At 42.3% G+C, this 15,457-nt stretch overlaps 1 long non-coding RNA gene and 2 other non-coding genes across 3 annotated transcripts; 2 read left to right on the forward strand and 1 right to left on the reverse strand.

The window, feature by feature from the left end:
• Positions 1 to 2,465: 2,465 nt before the first annotated feature.
• Positions 2,466 to 2,584, reverse strand: LOC112433836 (5S ribosomal RNA). Its single transcript, XR_003023721.2, has one exon. It is a non-coding gene; the product is annotated as a 5S ribosomal RNA (ribosomal RNA).
• Positions 2,585 to 2,938: 354 nt separating this feature from the next.
• On the forward strand, positions 2,939 to 3,057 carry LOC112433839 (5S ribosomal RNA). The gene has a single exon (XR_013097363.1). It is a non-coding gene; the product is annotated as a 5S ribosomal RNA (ribosomal RNA).
• Positions 3,058 to 9,763: 6,706 nt separating this feature from the next.
• On the forward strand, positions 9,764 to 14,871 carry LOC143416602 (uncharacterized). Its single transcript, XR_013096988.1, has 2 exons — positions 9,764 to 10,279; positions 10,424 to 14,871. It is a non-coding gene; the product is annotated as an uncharacterized LOC143416602 (long non-coding RNA).
• Positions 14,872 to 15,457: the final 586 nt, after the last annotated feature.

A 15,457-nucleotide genomic window follows, 5' to 3' on the forward strand; every position in this document is an offset into this window, starting at 1 on the left:
GGCCGCCAAGGAGTGAGCCGGTGTGTACCCGGACGCCCACCCCCAGACACAAAGAACCACCAACGCACCGACACCTGAGGGAGTCCGCCACCGGCAGGGGAAGTGGTGGTGGGGGGAGATAGGCCTCCAAACCTTGGAGGGCCTGAGATGTCCCCAGAGAGGTGGCGTCTGATACCCAACCTGACATATAGACACAGACATACAGGCACACACAGACACAAACATCCATTCCCACCCTCATGCTCTCATATGCACTTACTCCACACTCAACCGACGTGGAGACAGACATAAAGAGACGCTGTACACACGATCACACTCCCCAAGCGTACTCTACAAACCGGGTCTAGGTACCCTTGCCCCTGGAGGGGGGAACTGCACCCAGACCCAGGTAGTGTTACCCTTTTCCCTGCAGTGGGGAGAGGCAGACCGCCCCGACTCCGCAGCAGCAGGGAGGCCCCACACCCCAGACCGCAGTCGGACGGCCAACTCCTCCTAGCCCCCCCGCTCCAGCAGGCCGCAGAGGATGGGGGTGAGAGAAGACTCCAAACCTCCCTCCACCCGCTCATTGTAGTGTTGATGCATGTGTGTTCTAAGGTGTAATTAAAACCCAGGAGGGCATGGAGCTACCTGCCAGAGAGCAGCAGGTAAGCGCATGGTCCCTCCTGCTAGCCCTCAATGTCTACGTGTATTTAAAATTGAGAGGTGGGCAACGACGCCAGGGGTGAGGTGTACACCCTGATGGTAACTTGGACTCCGTGTATCGTGCCCACCCCCAAGATCCTATATGTATGTGCAATGAGGGTGTGAGTAATGTGAATGTCTAAGTTGTGGGATAAAATTGAGGCAGAGGCAGCCAGAAGGGGACAGAGGGGGGGGGGTAGCCTCCTCTGCACCCTGGTGACATACCCCTACTCCAAGGGCCTGCATGTGTGGGTGGTTGTGGTGGAGCGGGAAGAGGGAGGTAGCTGGAGATGAGGAGGGAAGGAAGGGAGGGGCAGGTGACCCCTCCCTGGGGCCAGCTCCCCCGCTGACCCCAGTAGGCACCCACATACTCCGCGACCCGCCAGGGAAAGGGAAAAATTTCTTTTTTATTATGGATTTAATTTGTTGATATTCTAAAAATCTTATCTTGTTGATCCCATATTGTGCAACTAGTCTGTCAAATGGTATAAATTCTGTTCCCTCTAATATATGTTCTAAGTATTTAATTCCTTTACAACTCCATTATGGGAAATTAATCATGTTATTGTTTTGTAATATGTCAGGGTTATTCCAGATACAGTGGGGCAAAAAAGTATTTAGTCAGCCACCGATTGTGCAAGTTCCCCCACTTAAAATGATGACAGAGGTCAGTAATTTGCAGCAGAGGTACACTTCAACTGTGAGAGACAGAATGTGAAAAAGAAATCCATGAATTCACATGGTAGGATTTGTAAAGAATTTATTCGTAAATTAGGGTGGAAAATAAGTATTTGGTCAATAACAAAAATACAACTCAATACTCAACACCCTGAGCACGCCCGATCTCGTCTGATCTCGGAAGCCAAGCCGGGTTGGGCCTGGTCAGTACTTGGATGGGAGACTGCCTGGGAATACCAGGTGCCGTGAGCTTTTGCACTTCAACACACAAATGACAGTTTAAATATTGAAACGGATCTGAGGCACTCTTTAAGCTCATTTTCGAATAGGATGGTTAGTGAGTCTCGCGCAAAGAGCTCTTCCACTCATGTAGTAATGTCAAATCCTTCAAGCGTTACATCAATATCACTGTACATGCACAGAGCACCTGTAGATGTTTTTGTGCAAACACTCACAATTGTTTATGACGTGAATATTGCAGCATTAAGTCTGCATTATAACTGTGCTGTCATGTGCAGCTATTAAAACTAAAAGTAGAAACTAATCAATATCCTTCACTCTAAATTGTTTTTTAAATCCCAATAAATGGGTTACAGTATCTACATGAACCCCGTTGTCGAGGAAGCCTCTCACTTACGGCCATACCAGCCTGTTCTCATCTGATCTCTGAAGCTAAGCAGGGGCGGTCCTGCATAGTCGCGTCACCTTCACCTTGCTCCATGTTAGAAACTCCATGATATCGTGTTCCCTGCTCAGGGTAGCACACTGATGTGCATTTATTCAGTATTCTTCGGGGCCGCAGTCGGCAGCCAATAAGAGTTAAAACTCGTTGCACAAGAGTGTCAGGTTGACACTGTGCCCGCTGCACGCTACAAGGTTAACAAGTTCCTCACTACTGAGCCCAGACAGACTAGCCGTAGACATTCTCTACATTTACAGAATAAATAAGTTTGTGTATTTCCAAAATATTTTGTTCCTGTTGTTCTTTTGTTTTGTTTTGCACAAAAGCGAAATGCAATCAGGAGCGTTGTCATGAAGCTTTTCCTCAAGCTGCCTCCACTGAGTGAGCAGCGGCGCCCTCTGCAGTTTGTGTGTGGAAGTGCAAAAGCTTACAGGACCTGGTATTCCCAGGCGGTCTCCCATCCAAGTACTGACCAGGCCCGACCCTGCTTAGCTTCCGAGATCAGACGAGATCGGGCGTGTTCAGGGTGGTGTGGCCGTAAGTGAAAGGGCAGCTCAGAAACGGCGTTTTTATACATGCTGTAATGACACATACACGCTTACGTTTTTGTTTTCTATATTTAAGTTAAAATGTCCAAACGACAAAAATGTTGGACTTCCAAATCGACCCAACACACTGTTTTCTCTGTCACTTTAACACTGTGCTGTAATCAACGAACATGTCTTCTTATCGTGATGTTACTGCGGGAAAAGCATTTTTGGAGCTCAATTTGAAGCTGCAGTTAATAACGAAGGTTTGCATGTTGTCGCTGTAACATATGAAGTTTAGCACAATAATATATATCAAACTGTGTGACATTTGCCACCAATAAAAGGTCTTTTTCACAGCTCTTCCATCGCTTACGGCCATACCACCCTGAACACGCCCGATCTCGTCTGATCTCGGAAGCTAAGCAGGGTCGGGCCTGGTCAGTACTTGGATGGGAGACCGCCTGGGAATACCAGGTGCTGTAAGCTTTTGCACTTCCACACACAAACTGCAGAGGGCACTTCTGCTCCTGCTTGTGCTTAGAGGCATGAGAAGTTAACATTTATGGGTGATAAAATCCTTTTTCTATATTTTTAACACGAGAATATCAGTTTTCCATCTTGTGTTCCAGAGTAATCGGACAAAAGACAAACGTAGAACAAGGAAAAAAGAGGCCAAGTGTCTCACCTATAAAACAAAATGACTGTTTTCTGAATAGTCTCACACAGATAAACATTTGCAGGGAATACCTTTTCCTTCAAAACAAACGTCACAGACTGTGTTTTTCTTTACTGATTGTATTTGAGTAGAAACTCAGATTAAAATGGCATCAGTGCTCATAAAATGATTTAACTGTAAAAGTAGGTGTAGTGGATCACTTTGCATAGATCTAGATAAAAGTGCTGTAAGCAAAAACTACAGTGGTCATTGAGCAGCTGTTCCTATAATGTGAATCTGGGATAAAGGCACAGATTATTTGTTTGCCTTTGTTTCCTGGTTCTTTCTTTCTTATCCAAATGGAAAAAGAGAGCATAAAAGTACTGTTTACAAGCAGCTTATCTATCTCATTGTGCCCACTATCATAAAATCTTGGTTGACTGAGCACTGAGCCATCTACCACTCGAAATTGAACCTGTGTGGGACAACAACAAAGTCCAGTATACTAAGTTTCAGTAATGTGCAGTTTTTTCTGTGGAAGATGTAAATCTAAATAGATGTCCTATTGTATGCATAATATACCACTGAACTTTATAAAACAACTTCTAAAAGCAAATTTCGATTTATTTTAGATTTTCTCAAATCCAAACAGTGCTAAAAGCATGCACACAGTCAAATATTTTTCATACGAGGTGCTGAAGGTTCTGCAATGTTCTGTCAGTGCGCCCCAGGGCAGCTGTGGCTACAATGTAGCTGCCATCACCAGTGTGTGAATGTGTGAATGACTGAATGTAGTGTAAAGCTCTTTGGGGTCCTTGGGGACTAAGTAAAGCGCTGTACAAATACAGGCCATTTACTGTGCGTGTGTTTATGCTCAAGTGTATGAATAAATTAGTCAGTTTTAAACAGTTGCAATTTAAACAGTAGAAGAGTGGCACTATATTTATATATTTATAAAGAATTTCAAACAACAATTAATTGATGCTCAAAGCAGGTTTATTTAATTAATATCCAGATTTCCAATTAGTTCCCAATTCATTCAGCAGCAAATCACATCACCAGTCACTTCAAGGCTGTATGTATTATTGTAAGGTAGACCCTACAATAATACATACAGAGAACCCAACAATCATATGACCCCCTATGAGCAAGCACTTTGGCGACAGTGGGAAGGAAAAACTCCCTTTTTACAGGAAGAAACCTCCGGCAGAACCAGGCTCAGGTCGGGGCGGCCATCTGCTGCGACCGGTTGGGGTGAGAGAAGGAAGACGTTTGTTGTAGGTCTGATTGAAGGACTGATGTGATGGTAAGTTGTCTGCTGTTCCGCTTTGAATATTGAGAGATTAGTTGATGGATTTCAAGCCAAATTGTGCCCAAGTTTAAGACCACATTCACTGGTTGTTTTTGTTGATGTTATTGTTTTGGGCTTTTTTTCCACAAGAATTTTCTAGCTCCCCTAGAATTCTGGCCACCCAAACGATGATTGCTGCTGAGAGAGCACAAGGTTTTGTCCCCCTGTACTATTCATGTCCGTGCAGGGGGTTCTCCTTGAGAGGCCAGGGTCGAAAAAGGGATGCTTCAGAACCTCCGAGGGTGTTATGCGCTGATTTGCATCCAAGGCCAACATTTCTTTGATTAGCCTTACAAATAATGTTTGGCCATTTTCCGGTCCTCGCCTAACCTTCAGCAGTTGTTCGAGGTCATCGAGACACTTAAGTTTTATCGATCGAGTTTCCTTGGATCGATAATCTGTCTCGTATTGAAATTGTTCTTGGGTCTTAAATGTCCAGCGCTGTTTGTTGTAGTTATCCTCGATGAAATAGCTGTCAGTGTACAAGCCAAACTCTAGAAGATGATCTGGTAGCTGACCCTGGGTTTCAATTATGAATTTCAAAACGTCATAATCATCTTCCCCAGGATAGAGAGGCACCCCTGTAGCAAGCTCCACAGCTACCAGCCCCAGAGACCACATGTCAATTGCTTCATCATATGGAGTGCCAAGCATAATCTCAGGTGCACAATAACCAATTGTCCCCACACAGTCACCAGGAATCACTGCAAAGCAGGGGCGGAGCGTGGGGGTGGCTTACTGGGCTTAAGCCCGGGTTGTTTTGTCAGAAGCCCGGGGTATTTTGGAGTGCAATTTTTTCATAGTTAGATGACTGTATAAAACAAAAAGTACACACAATATTCGAAGCACATAGTGCACACTGTGGGAATTTACGACTGTGCGTGAATCCCCCCCTGATATTGGTATGATCCAAGCTCAGGCACTAAGCGACTGAGCGAGGGGGCGGGGCAGCTGCTGCCCGTCAGTGCGCTGTTGGAGAGACGGAGCCAGCCATACTAAGGAGAGCTTAAGTTTGACCAGGGCCCTGTTTCAGGAAGCCGGTTTAGTGGAAAAACTGAGTAAGTATACCCTGAGTTAACGAAAACTCTGGGTTTTCGGTTTCACAAAGCGAGTTCAGCTGCAGCCTGAGTGAGTCACTATGACGACACACTCCGTGAAGCTAACCTGCCCCCTAGCAGGTTTACTACAACTAACCCTGACTGTCTCCGCCCCTTTGTCGGAAACCTGACAGTAGGAAGTGTCGGACATGGCGTGCCACTTCCTTGAAGAGCCAGTAGATGTTGAAGCCCAAATTCTCCGCAGAGCTCTCCGCCGGGAGAGAGTGATTAGAGCGCGTTCGGACATTTTATCATTTCCTGATGATTTCCTGTGTGAACGTTACCGTTTTTCAGCACAATCTATAATTTATTTGAATAACATCCTCAGGCCTAATATTGCTCATGTGACACATCGTGGACATTCTCTCAGTTCTGTACATATTATTTGTATTGCACTTCGGTTTTTTGCAAACGGGAGTTTTCTGTATAATATTGGTGACGCTGAGCACGTTTCCAAGGCTACCGTCTGTCGGGCAGTCAGGAATGTTACAGTTGCACTGAAACGTCTCCTGTACTCGTTTGTGGTGTTCCCCGGTCATAGACCCACAAGATTTATCAAAGAGGGATGCCACAAAATTGCAGGTAGCAGGATGAACAAAATTTAATTCATGATGTGGTGATACTTGGACTACTACTTAAATTTTACATTTATTCTCACGGTTCCCAGGCGTGATTGGCTGTATAGATGGGACTCACATTCCAATCATTGCTCCTTCAGTAAATGAAGGAGACTATGTGAACAGGAAGTCTTTCCACAGCATTAATGTGCAGGTACATAGTTCCCTGTAGCATTTCAAACTAACAAATCATTTCATTATAGTAATGGATGCTAATTTGTGTTCTCTGCACTGTGAAGATCATATGTGATGCTGCCAACATTATCACAAATGTGGAAGCCAAGTGGCCAGGCTCTGTGAGTGGTGGTGGTGGAGGACCCCCACCTGTTTTTCGGGCCTCCTCTTTTTTTCTAGTGGCCATAACGGGTCACATTTGAGCATACAGTGCTTTGGTATTTGGTGAGTATTGAGTTGTATTTTTGTTATTGACCAAATACTTATTTTCCACCCTGATTTACGAATAAATTCTTTACAAATCCTACCATGTGAATTCATGGATTTTTTTTTCACATTCTGTCTCTCACAGTTGAAGTGTACCTCTGGTGCAAATTACTGACCTCTGTCATCATTTTAAGTGGGGGAACTTGCACAATCGGTGGCTGACTAAATACTTTTTTGCCCCACTGTATGATCCACCGGTGGTGATATTTTGGTATTTTGTGAGTTCCTGATTTAACAAATCAGCTCTTTAATCCAGGCCTGAGAGATTGAACTTTAAAGCGCTATAAAATATTCTTACTGAAAACAGTCGCAAAGTATTTTTCTCCATGATTATAATGAGCTTGGGAGAAATTCACTTATATGGGACACTGATCGAATGAGAAGTCCCGAGCCTAAAAGGATTGCAGCGAGTCAATCCAGTCCAAAAACAAGGAACTGTTTCCTTCAAAATGATGACGTCATCTTGCTGGTGATGGAGGCTCGAATAGGTTGCGCGTGAGACTCCATTATCAGCAATATCTGGTATGAATGTGTGTGGATGTATGCATGTGACTGGACTGTGACGGACTGACGACTAAAAGTTTAACTGACTTGATATTGAGACAAAAACGGTGCCGACTTTAGGATTAGTGAATGTCCACAACAATTCACCCAGCCTGTAAAAGAAGGGTGGATGTTTTGTCTTGCTTTGTTTTGTTTTTGCAAGAACAGAAGGATGATAGAGACTAAGGGGGGAGGCTGTAGCTTCACATGAGTGTGAACTGCAGACTGAACCCTTTGGTTGCTAATTTTGAGTTACTGATGTTTGCATTAAGAAAATTGTGTTTTTAGTAGCTGTAGTTCGATTAATGTATCATATTATATGGTTGGGAATGTTAAATGCTAAAGTGAAGAAAAGGTTTGATTCCACTCATGACGGAGCAGGTTATTATTAACCATAGCAGGTCACTGTAAAGAGTCAATTAACTTTTATAGAGGTAAAAAAAACAAAAAACAAACACCTCCACTGAGGTCTATGAATAACAGGGGAATGATAGACTTGCCACACTCAAAATGGAGATATGTAATGATAAACACTGGTCCCCGTCTTTTGGGTGCTTTCTTGAAATAGTCAGCAATTTAAAAGTAAGATAGACACAATGTCCTCCTGAGACCCAGGGAGGAAGAAAAAAGAAAAAAAGGAAAAGCATTTTCCTTTTTTCTTTTTCTTTTTTTCTTTTTCAGATAAATCAAGTGTTGGGACGGTAAAAAAAACACATTACAAAAACAAAATTGTTTTTAACTAATTTTATTTAAATTTTACAACATGTGCACTACAGTACACAAGGGGAGTTCATTGATCACGAATGTGAAACTAACAAAATTCAAGAGCTATTTAAGAAAATTAAAAGCTCCACTGAATTTGTTGTAAGCAGGATATTAAAACTTATTTATATAACAATATAATAATAAAAATGTAGATCAGGGACCAACTTAGAAGTCACTGACACTTCACTAGCTGTAAGCCATTGGTTCAGGAACAAGTGATTGCACTGGGCTTTCTATTTCACAAAAATCAATTCATTTATGATATCTGAGGAAGTACTGTGATTTTTTTATTTGGAGACACAAAGCAACATTTGGCACTTCCCACATCTCACATATGTTTTACTGTTGCACCCAACCATTCTACAACTGAAATGCCTTGGACTGTTAACCATCTCAGGCAAGTGGAGGGAACCATATTTTGCTACACTCTCATCTGATTGGGGCTTCCTTTTCTTGATTTTTGGAGAGAACTCTTCATTACTGGTATTATTCAGGTCTTGTTCACATGTTTGTCCCTGGTTTCTCAGCCAAGAGGAGCTTGAACTCCAGATACTGGGAGTTCTTTTTGCACATTGAGATCATTGATAACTTTCAGCAAAGACGTGATCTTGTAGAAACAATCAGGTGTCATGGATTCAGCTATAAATGCGACTCTTATTTTTTACTATACTGGAAATCATTCCTGCATTTTACCCATATTTTATTTTTAACTCAAAGCAAAAATTCCAGATTCTCCTACATGTTGGTTTTGGACCAGATAGGACGACAGATTTCAGGTGGCCCTGTGTTTTTCTCTATCACATCTGCCACTGCATCTCGATAATCTTTGTGTGGCTCCTCCTGGGTTCTCACCCTCTCCTATCTGGCTCACATGACTCTCATCTTCTGAAAAATCTCTGTTTGAATCTCGCTCAATTATTCTGTTAAGAATTCTCTCTGCCTTTGTCAAAGAGTTGTCTACTAGGAAAAAGTGAAATAAATATAAGTACAAAGTCCCGACGTGCACTAGAGTACACATTAATAAATTAGTCATGTTCTCTGTGAAACTCAATAAGCCTAATTCTTAAAGACCCCTCAAATTATTTACTAGATGTTTATTTTTTGAAAATTAATAAAAATCTGAGTTTAACAAAACATTTTAAATGTAAATATCAAGCTTACCTTTCTTTCTTCCTTAAAATGTGCTGGTGGGCATGCCAGCCATTTTGAAAAGGTGGGAAAACAATTGGCAAGGCCACACCCCCACACATGTGATATAATTTTAAAGGTACTGTTGTCCTCTCTAAGAAACATCAGGACTTAGAGGAGTGGCAAGTAGAGTATGAGAGCTACAAGAAAAAAACTAAATGTGTACTACAGTGTGCAAAAATGAATTACTGGGTCATCAGGGGGTTATGAGGGACATTTATAAAACTAAAAATCCCACAAACCTTGAAGTGCACTTGAAAAGCTCACACAAGAAGGTTAACCTAGCTTACCTTGAAGAGCTCATCAGGGGGAGCACACCCCCCCCCCCTCCTTGAAGAGCTCCCCCACTTAACCAGCATCCCCAGAAAACAGCTAACCCCAGATAAGGCAGCGTGATGCGTCCCGAGACAACAGGACTGGGACATCTAAATAATTGTGTGAGTCAATCGCCTTCAAAAAGTTTATCAATTCACTTGAACCAAAATTAGGAACACCCGGTGCTGCAAGAGTTAATAGTCTCACTACCCAAGGATAAGCGGAAGAGCATGATTGATATGATGGAACTGGGATTTGGTTACACTTAATTTTTGCAAAACACAACTAAAACTATAACTGAAACTAATCAAAACTAAACTGAAATTAAGGATGTTCAGAAAATAAAAACTAGACTAAACTAGCGACTGATTGGTAAAAACTGATTACAACTGGTAAAAATTGAAAATCTGGAGTCGAAGCTAAATAAAAATAAAAACTAATGAAGATGGCAAAACGTTTAAAACCCTGGTGCAGAGATTGGCGAATCTGACCAGGAAATGTTATAAAATGGATTGTCGGAACAGCCAGCGTTAAAGTCACCTTTGACAGTCCAGACTAAGATGGCGTTGAACATCTTCAGGGCGGAAAAGGGTTGGTGTGACCAAGGTGTGGTTTGGCTTGTTGTATGTATATTTTGAGATCATATGGCTCTGGATGGACCAGTTACCAGGCCATGGAAGGAGGACAGACTCATTGACTGAGGAGAAGGAATTTTCTGGGATTGGAGATCCTCTGGGTGAGTGGTTGACTGAAAGCATGCATAAAATAAAATTTATCTGTTGTTATTGATTGGTAATAGATTGATAATTGGCCACATTTACAGCTGTATTGACTTGTTGTGGACGTAGTCGACTTCAGGTTTAAGCACTCTAATCAACAGGTTGAAAATAGTGACATTAAAGGAAGAGTATGCAGCGCCACCCTGTCAGACGCCAGTGACGGTGGAGCTCAGTGATGAATCAGGTGAGCTGCATTCATGGTTGACTCATAGCGGAGTTTCCCCTGCTGTGGTCAGTAAGGGGAGATCAGGGGGAAATAAGATTTAAAAGAGGCATTTATAAACGTTTATGTGTCAAGTGAAACGGGATAAAAGGGGGTGTTTTACTCTTATTTTGGCATCAGCTTTATTATTGCATCAGAATCATATAACTAGCATTGCATTAAACATTTATTGAAGTTTTTGACATTGTACTAACATTTGTGTTCCAGTGATTGTTATAACCGCAGGTTAATTTTCTATTTACAGGTGTCAGGATAATCATACGATCTTCTATTGCAGGTGTAACCATGATCATTTTCAGACATATTGCAGTTTGTTGCTCATTATAGAGTTGTGCTCAAGTTAATAAGGGTTAAAAGCTACAGTCAACGCGATGTTTGGCTGATCTATGGTGTGGAGTGACTTCGAGCATAGAGGGCCGCACGCGCTTACATAACATTGATATCATGTTATTCTTTGTGATTTTTATTCAATTATGTCTTTAAGCTAAGTTTTAAATAGTGGCAGTTAATTAAATGACATTCATTTAAGATTATATACTTGAGTCAGAGCATCATACGCAGATCAACTTAACAATCTGGGAAACCTTGTAGCTGCCTAACCTTTTCTTTGAATGTTCTAGCTCCGTTGATTTGACACATTGGAATGTGTCAAAAAAAGGGGGGGGGGGGGGGGAGTTGAGTTTTAACATCAAACAAGGATTATTTGAACATTTTTATAACTTCATTTGTGTCTTTAATAACTTAGGAATGGTAAAGCTTAAGCTAATAGCGGCCCGAGAAGTTTCCGGTCTTTTGTAGAGAATCAGTGAGAAGCATAAATCATTATTTCCATGTGTAAGCATCAATCATTGAAATGAACTGAATAGCGTTTAGAAGATTTGTTAATTTGTTTATCTTTTGTTAAAAAGAGTGGTTTCAATAAGTTTCAGACACACCTTGCAAATGTGCTTATGATGAGTTGGCACTCGGCCTTTTGAAGGTCATAAGCTTCGTTCGGCGTGATGGTCCGGACTGATAAAGTGTAGGAAATGCCTTGAGTGCAGAGGGCTAAATGCAAACACGCTTACACACACATAGGATATGATTAGAATAAGTCCCTGGGACATTCTGAATGTTTTAGACCAATTCTGAATCACTAGAAGGTCAGTAGATAACAACATTAGATTATTAGGGTTAGGAAGAGAGGTGTTTTGGTTTTCTGTCTCTTACAGAGAAAGGGACAGACACCAGACGAGGTCACAGATATGCGAGGATCCTCCGCAGCAGAGACAGACACAGTGACTGCCGAGACATCAACTGGGTCCAAGTGTCATGGCGTTTGGGCTCCAGCTAGTCACCACAAAAGGATGGATCCCATAAACACAGCAATAACCATGAAGGGGTTGGCGGAAATCCAGGAACACCAGACCAACGAAGTTCGAGAGGCTCTTGGGCAAAAAGGGGGACGCGTTCCTGATCTTTTTCTGGAGGATACACAGATCGTTGTTTGAAATCGGGGCAGAATAATCCCCTGATCTGTGCCACGACTGAAGGGTTGTCTAACCCCTGAGGTTGAAGAATGAAGAGCAGAGGATCACCCAACTGGAAGACACTGGTAGCTGCAGCAATAAAATAAAGGCTAAAAGCTCCTTGGACAGAGGTTCTAGTCTGAGTACGTCGGAAGGGTATAAGGTAGCACCAAAATAAAGCTGTGGGAGAACTGGGGAGTGTCATCTGTACCTGCTATTGTTGGAATAATAGTTTTTCTTGCATCTGAACTGCGCAAACACAGAGGTCATCTCACATATGGTTCGCCCCTCAGGGGGACAAAGGGCCTCAGGAGATAGAAGAGATGAACCCGGCGACACTGGATTATAGGGTGTTGGTGAGCTCATTATTCTAACGAGCTCATCAGGGGGAATTGTTAGATTATAATATTATTTTATGCCATGTTATACCCCTAATTAAAGATTGTGAATTATTATGTAGTTTTAGTTTGCATCATTCTCCTGAATTAGAAGAAGATGATAACTATTGCATTTGTTAAACTGATTTGCATTACATTAGACTGCTGATTTATTGTGGATGAATGATATTGTTTTATGATGCATTATACTGCTGAGTTATAAGAAATACTGTTTGCAGAAAGTCATCACCTTATTGGTCTGATTAGAAGAGAACAGAACATACTGGAGTTTTCTGCCCCATCTCAGCAGGAGCAGATAAACGGGGAGCCAAGGTCGTAGCTTAGGCGCCGTGTGAGAGAAAGGATGTGAATGTTTAGGCTTTTATGATAAGGTGGAGGCACCAGAGGCTATAAGAGTTTGAGCAATGTGTAAAGGATACTGGCAAGTGGCTTTGGCACCAGAAGCGAGAGAGCTGACAGCCTTCAAAACTCCTTTTGGTATGTACCAATTTAAAGTCATGCCATTTGGGCTTCAAGGTGCACCAGCGACATTCCAACGATTAATGGACCATGTACTGAGAGATGTGTCAGCATTCTCTGCAGCATATCTGGATGACGTGGTGGTGAACAGCCAGTCCTGGGAAGAGCATGTCATTCACCTACAGAAGGTGCTACACTCCATCAGAATGGCTGGACTGACTATCAATCCCAAGAAGTGCTCCATAGCCAAGAGAGAAGTGGAGTACTTGGGCTTTGTAGTTGGCTCTGGGAAGATAAAGCCGCAGGTTGGAAAGATTGAAGCAATTCAGTCCTTCCCAGTTCCGACAACAAAAAGGAAGGTGAGAGGTTTTCTGGGTCTAGTAGGCTGGTACCGGAACTTCATACCTTCTTTTGCAGAGCGATCCACTGTACTGAATGACCTCACAAAAGGCTCAGCCCCCAACAAAGTGCGTTGGACAGAAGACTGTGAGCAAGCATTCAGAGACCTCAAGGAAGCAGTTTGCACACATCCAGTTCTACACAGTCCAGACTTCAACAAGCCATTCATCTTGCAAACTGATGCTTCAGGAGTTGGCCTTGGTGCTGTCCTTCAGCAAGAGGTGGATGGTGAAAGAAGGCCTGTGGTGTTTCTGAGTCGGAAACTACTCGACAGGAAGACGAGGTATTCGACGGTGGAGAAAGAGTGCTTGGCCATGAAATGGGCTATTGAGGCCTTGAGGTATTATCTTCTGGGACGTCACTTCACTCTGGAGACTGATCATCGTCCCCTCCAGTGGTTGAACCGCATGAGGGATGCAAATGCCCGCATTGCAGGATGGTACTTGTCTTTGCAGCTTTATGACTTTACGGTCCAGTATAGGCCAGGGAAGTCAAATGTGGTTGCTGATTGTTTATCTAGGATGACAGAGGACTGAAGCACTTCGCGCTCAAGAGAGGGAGGAGGAAATGTAAGGAAGAGGACTCCCTTACTGTATTTTTTTTTTTTTTTTTGTGCCTGTCCCGTTTGGCTCTTTTGCCATCAGAATTATTGTCTAAAGGCAAAGAAAGATGCCCAACGGATTTACTTTACCAAACTGACCATCCCAGCCTTGCCGTAATGGTCCATTTGATTCACCTTTTATTGTTCATTTCATTTTCACTTACTGAATACGGGACAGACTTGACTGTATTTATTTATATTATATGTATAGCACTTTAGAGCACACCTTTCACTTTATTAAAAGCACCTTATCAAGCAATTTATGAGCATTGCACTTTAAGCATGGATTTGCACACAAGAAGTTTAAATATTTATTGACTATTTATTGGGAATTTTAAAATCAGTTGGTAGCCTTATTTCAGATCCTGCACAGCTGCTCCTCATCAAGGAATGTGGTGGTTGTCTGTCAGGAGAGAAGAATGGTGATTGAGATTGTGATTAAGGTTTACCAGTAAGGAAAACTAATGCAAACGTGTGTGTGAAATCTAGGGATAAAAGTGGTGCAAATAAGTGTTTGTAAGTTAATGATTACTCACCTTTCTTGCCTGTGTCCTCTTCAAGGTGTTTGGGCAAATGTTTCCCCTGGGGTCCAGACACCATTTAAAGGTTCCGGGAGAGACCATTGGTAAAGAGAGTGTGGTGAATCTTTTTGTGCTTGGGTTTCTGGGTTTTTATAATATTGGGTTTGGTGTAACATTAAGTGTGAAATATTTATTAATATGTAAATGTGGAAATGTATTTATGTATTTATTTATTCTAATTAATATATTGTATACTGTGGTGGAAGGTTGGGATTTAAGAATTTACCTGAGAGTGGAATAATGGTTAAGTCTGTGACAGCTGAACATATTTAAGGCTGCCAGTTGTCATTAGAGGTGGATTTTTTGTGCTGTGAAGAAGCTCGACAAGTTAATTGTTGTAAGGAGAGCCATATAGCAAATAAATACTTTGTTCCACTACACTTGCCTTGGTCTGTCTCACTGTGTTTCCAGCCGCTAAGGGCCGCCCTGTTACAAGGACAAACAGCAGCACATGTTCTCTAAATGTTTGCAGTCATTTTTAAATGACGCTGATACTACATGAGACATTTTCCACATTTATTGTCTTTGAACAGAGAATAATAAAGCCATCAAACATACACAGGCTTCTGCAAATACAAACTTCTGTGGTGCATTTGATGACCTGCAGAGGAGAACAAGTCGGGCTTTTCAGCCCTAACACAACAAGAACAGCTGTGGAACCATTGGCCATTTGCCATAGTGTAGCTGAGTCAAAACAGCCCAAGTGCTGAGAGGGAAAACATGATGATTTATGTAAAGTCATAACTGGCTGCAGCAGCTGAGCTTTGACCTGTGAGCTGCAGCTTAAGCTTCTTTTATGGTTCAGTGTTTAACGTTTAAACTGTTTATGGCTGCACACACACCCACAGTCAGGTTGTATACATATTGAAATATTATATACAGTGTGGCAGCTGACCTTTGACCTTTGACCTGCGAGCTTCAGACTCATTGCTGGTGTGAGGTGTTTAATACTATTGAAGCTTGCAG

Source organism: Maylandia zebra, linkage group LG3, assembly GCF_041146795.1.
Source record: "Maylandia zebra isolate NMK-2024a linkage group LG3, Mzebra_GT3a, whole genome shotgun sequence".
Lineage (NCBI taxonomy): Eukaryota > Metazoa > Chordata > Actinopteri > Cichliformes > Cichlidae > Maylandia > Maylandia zebra.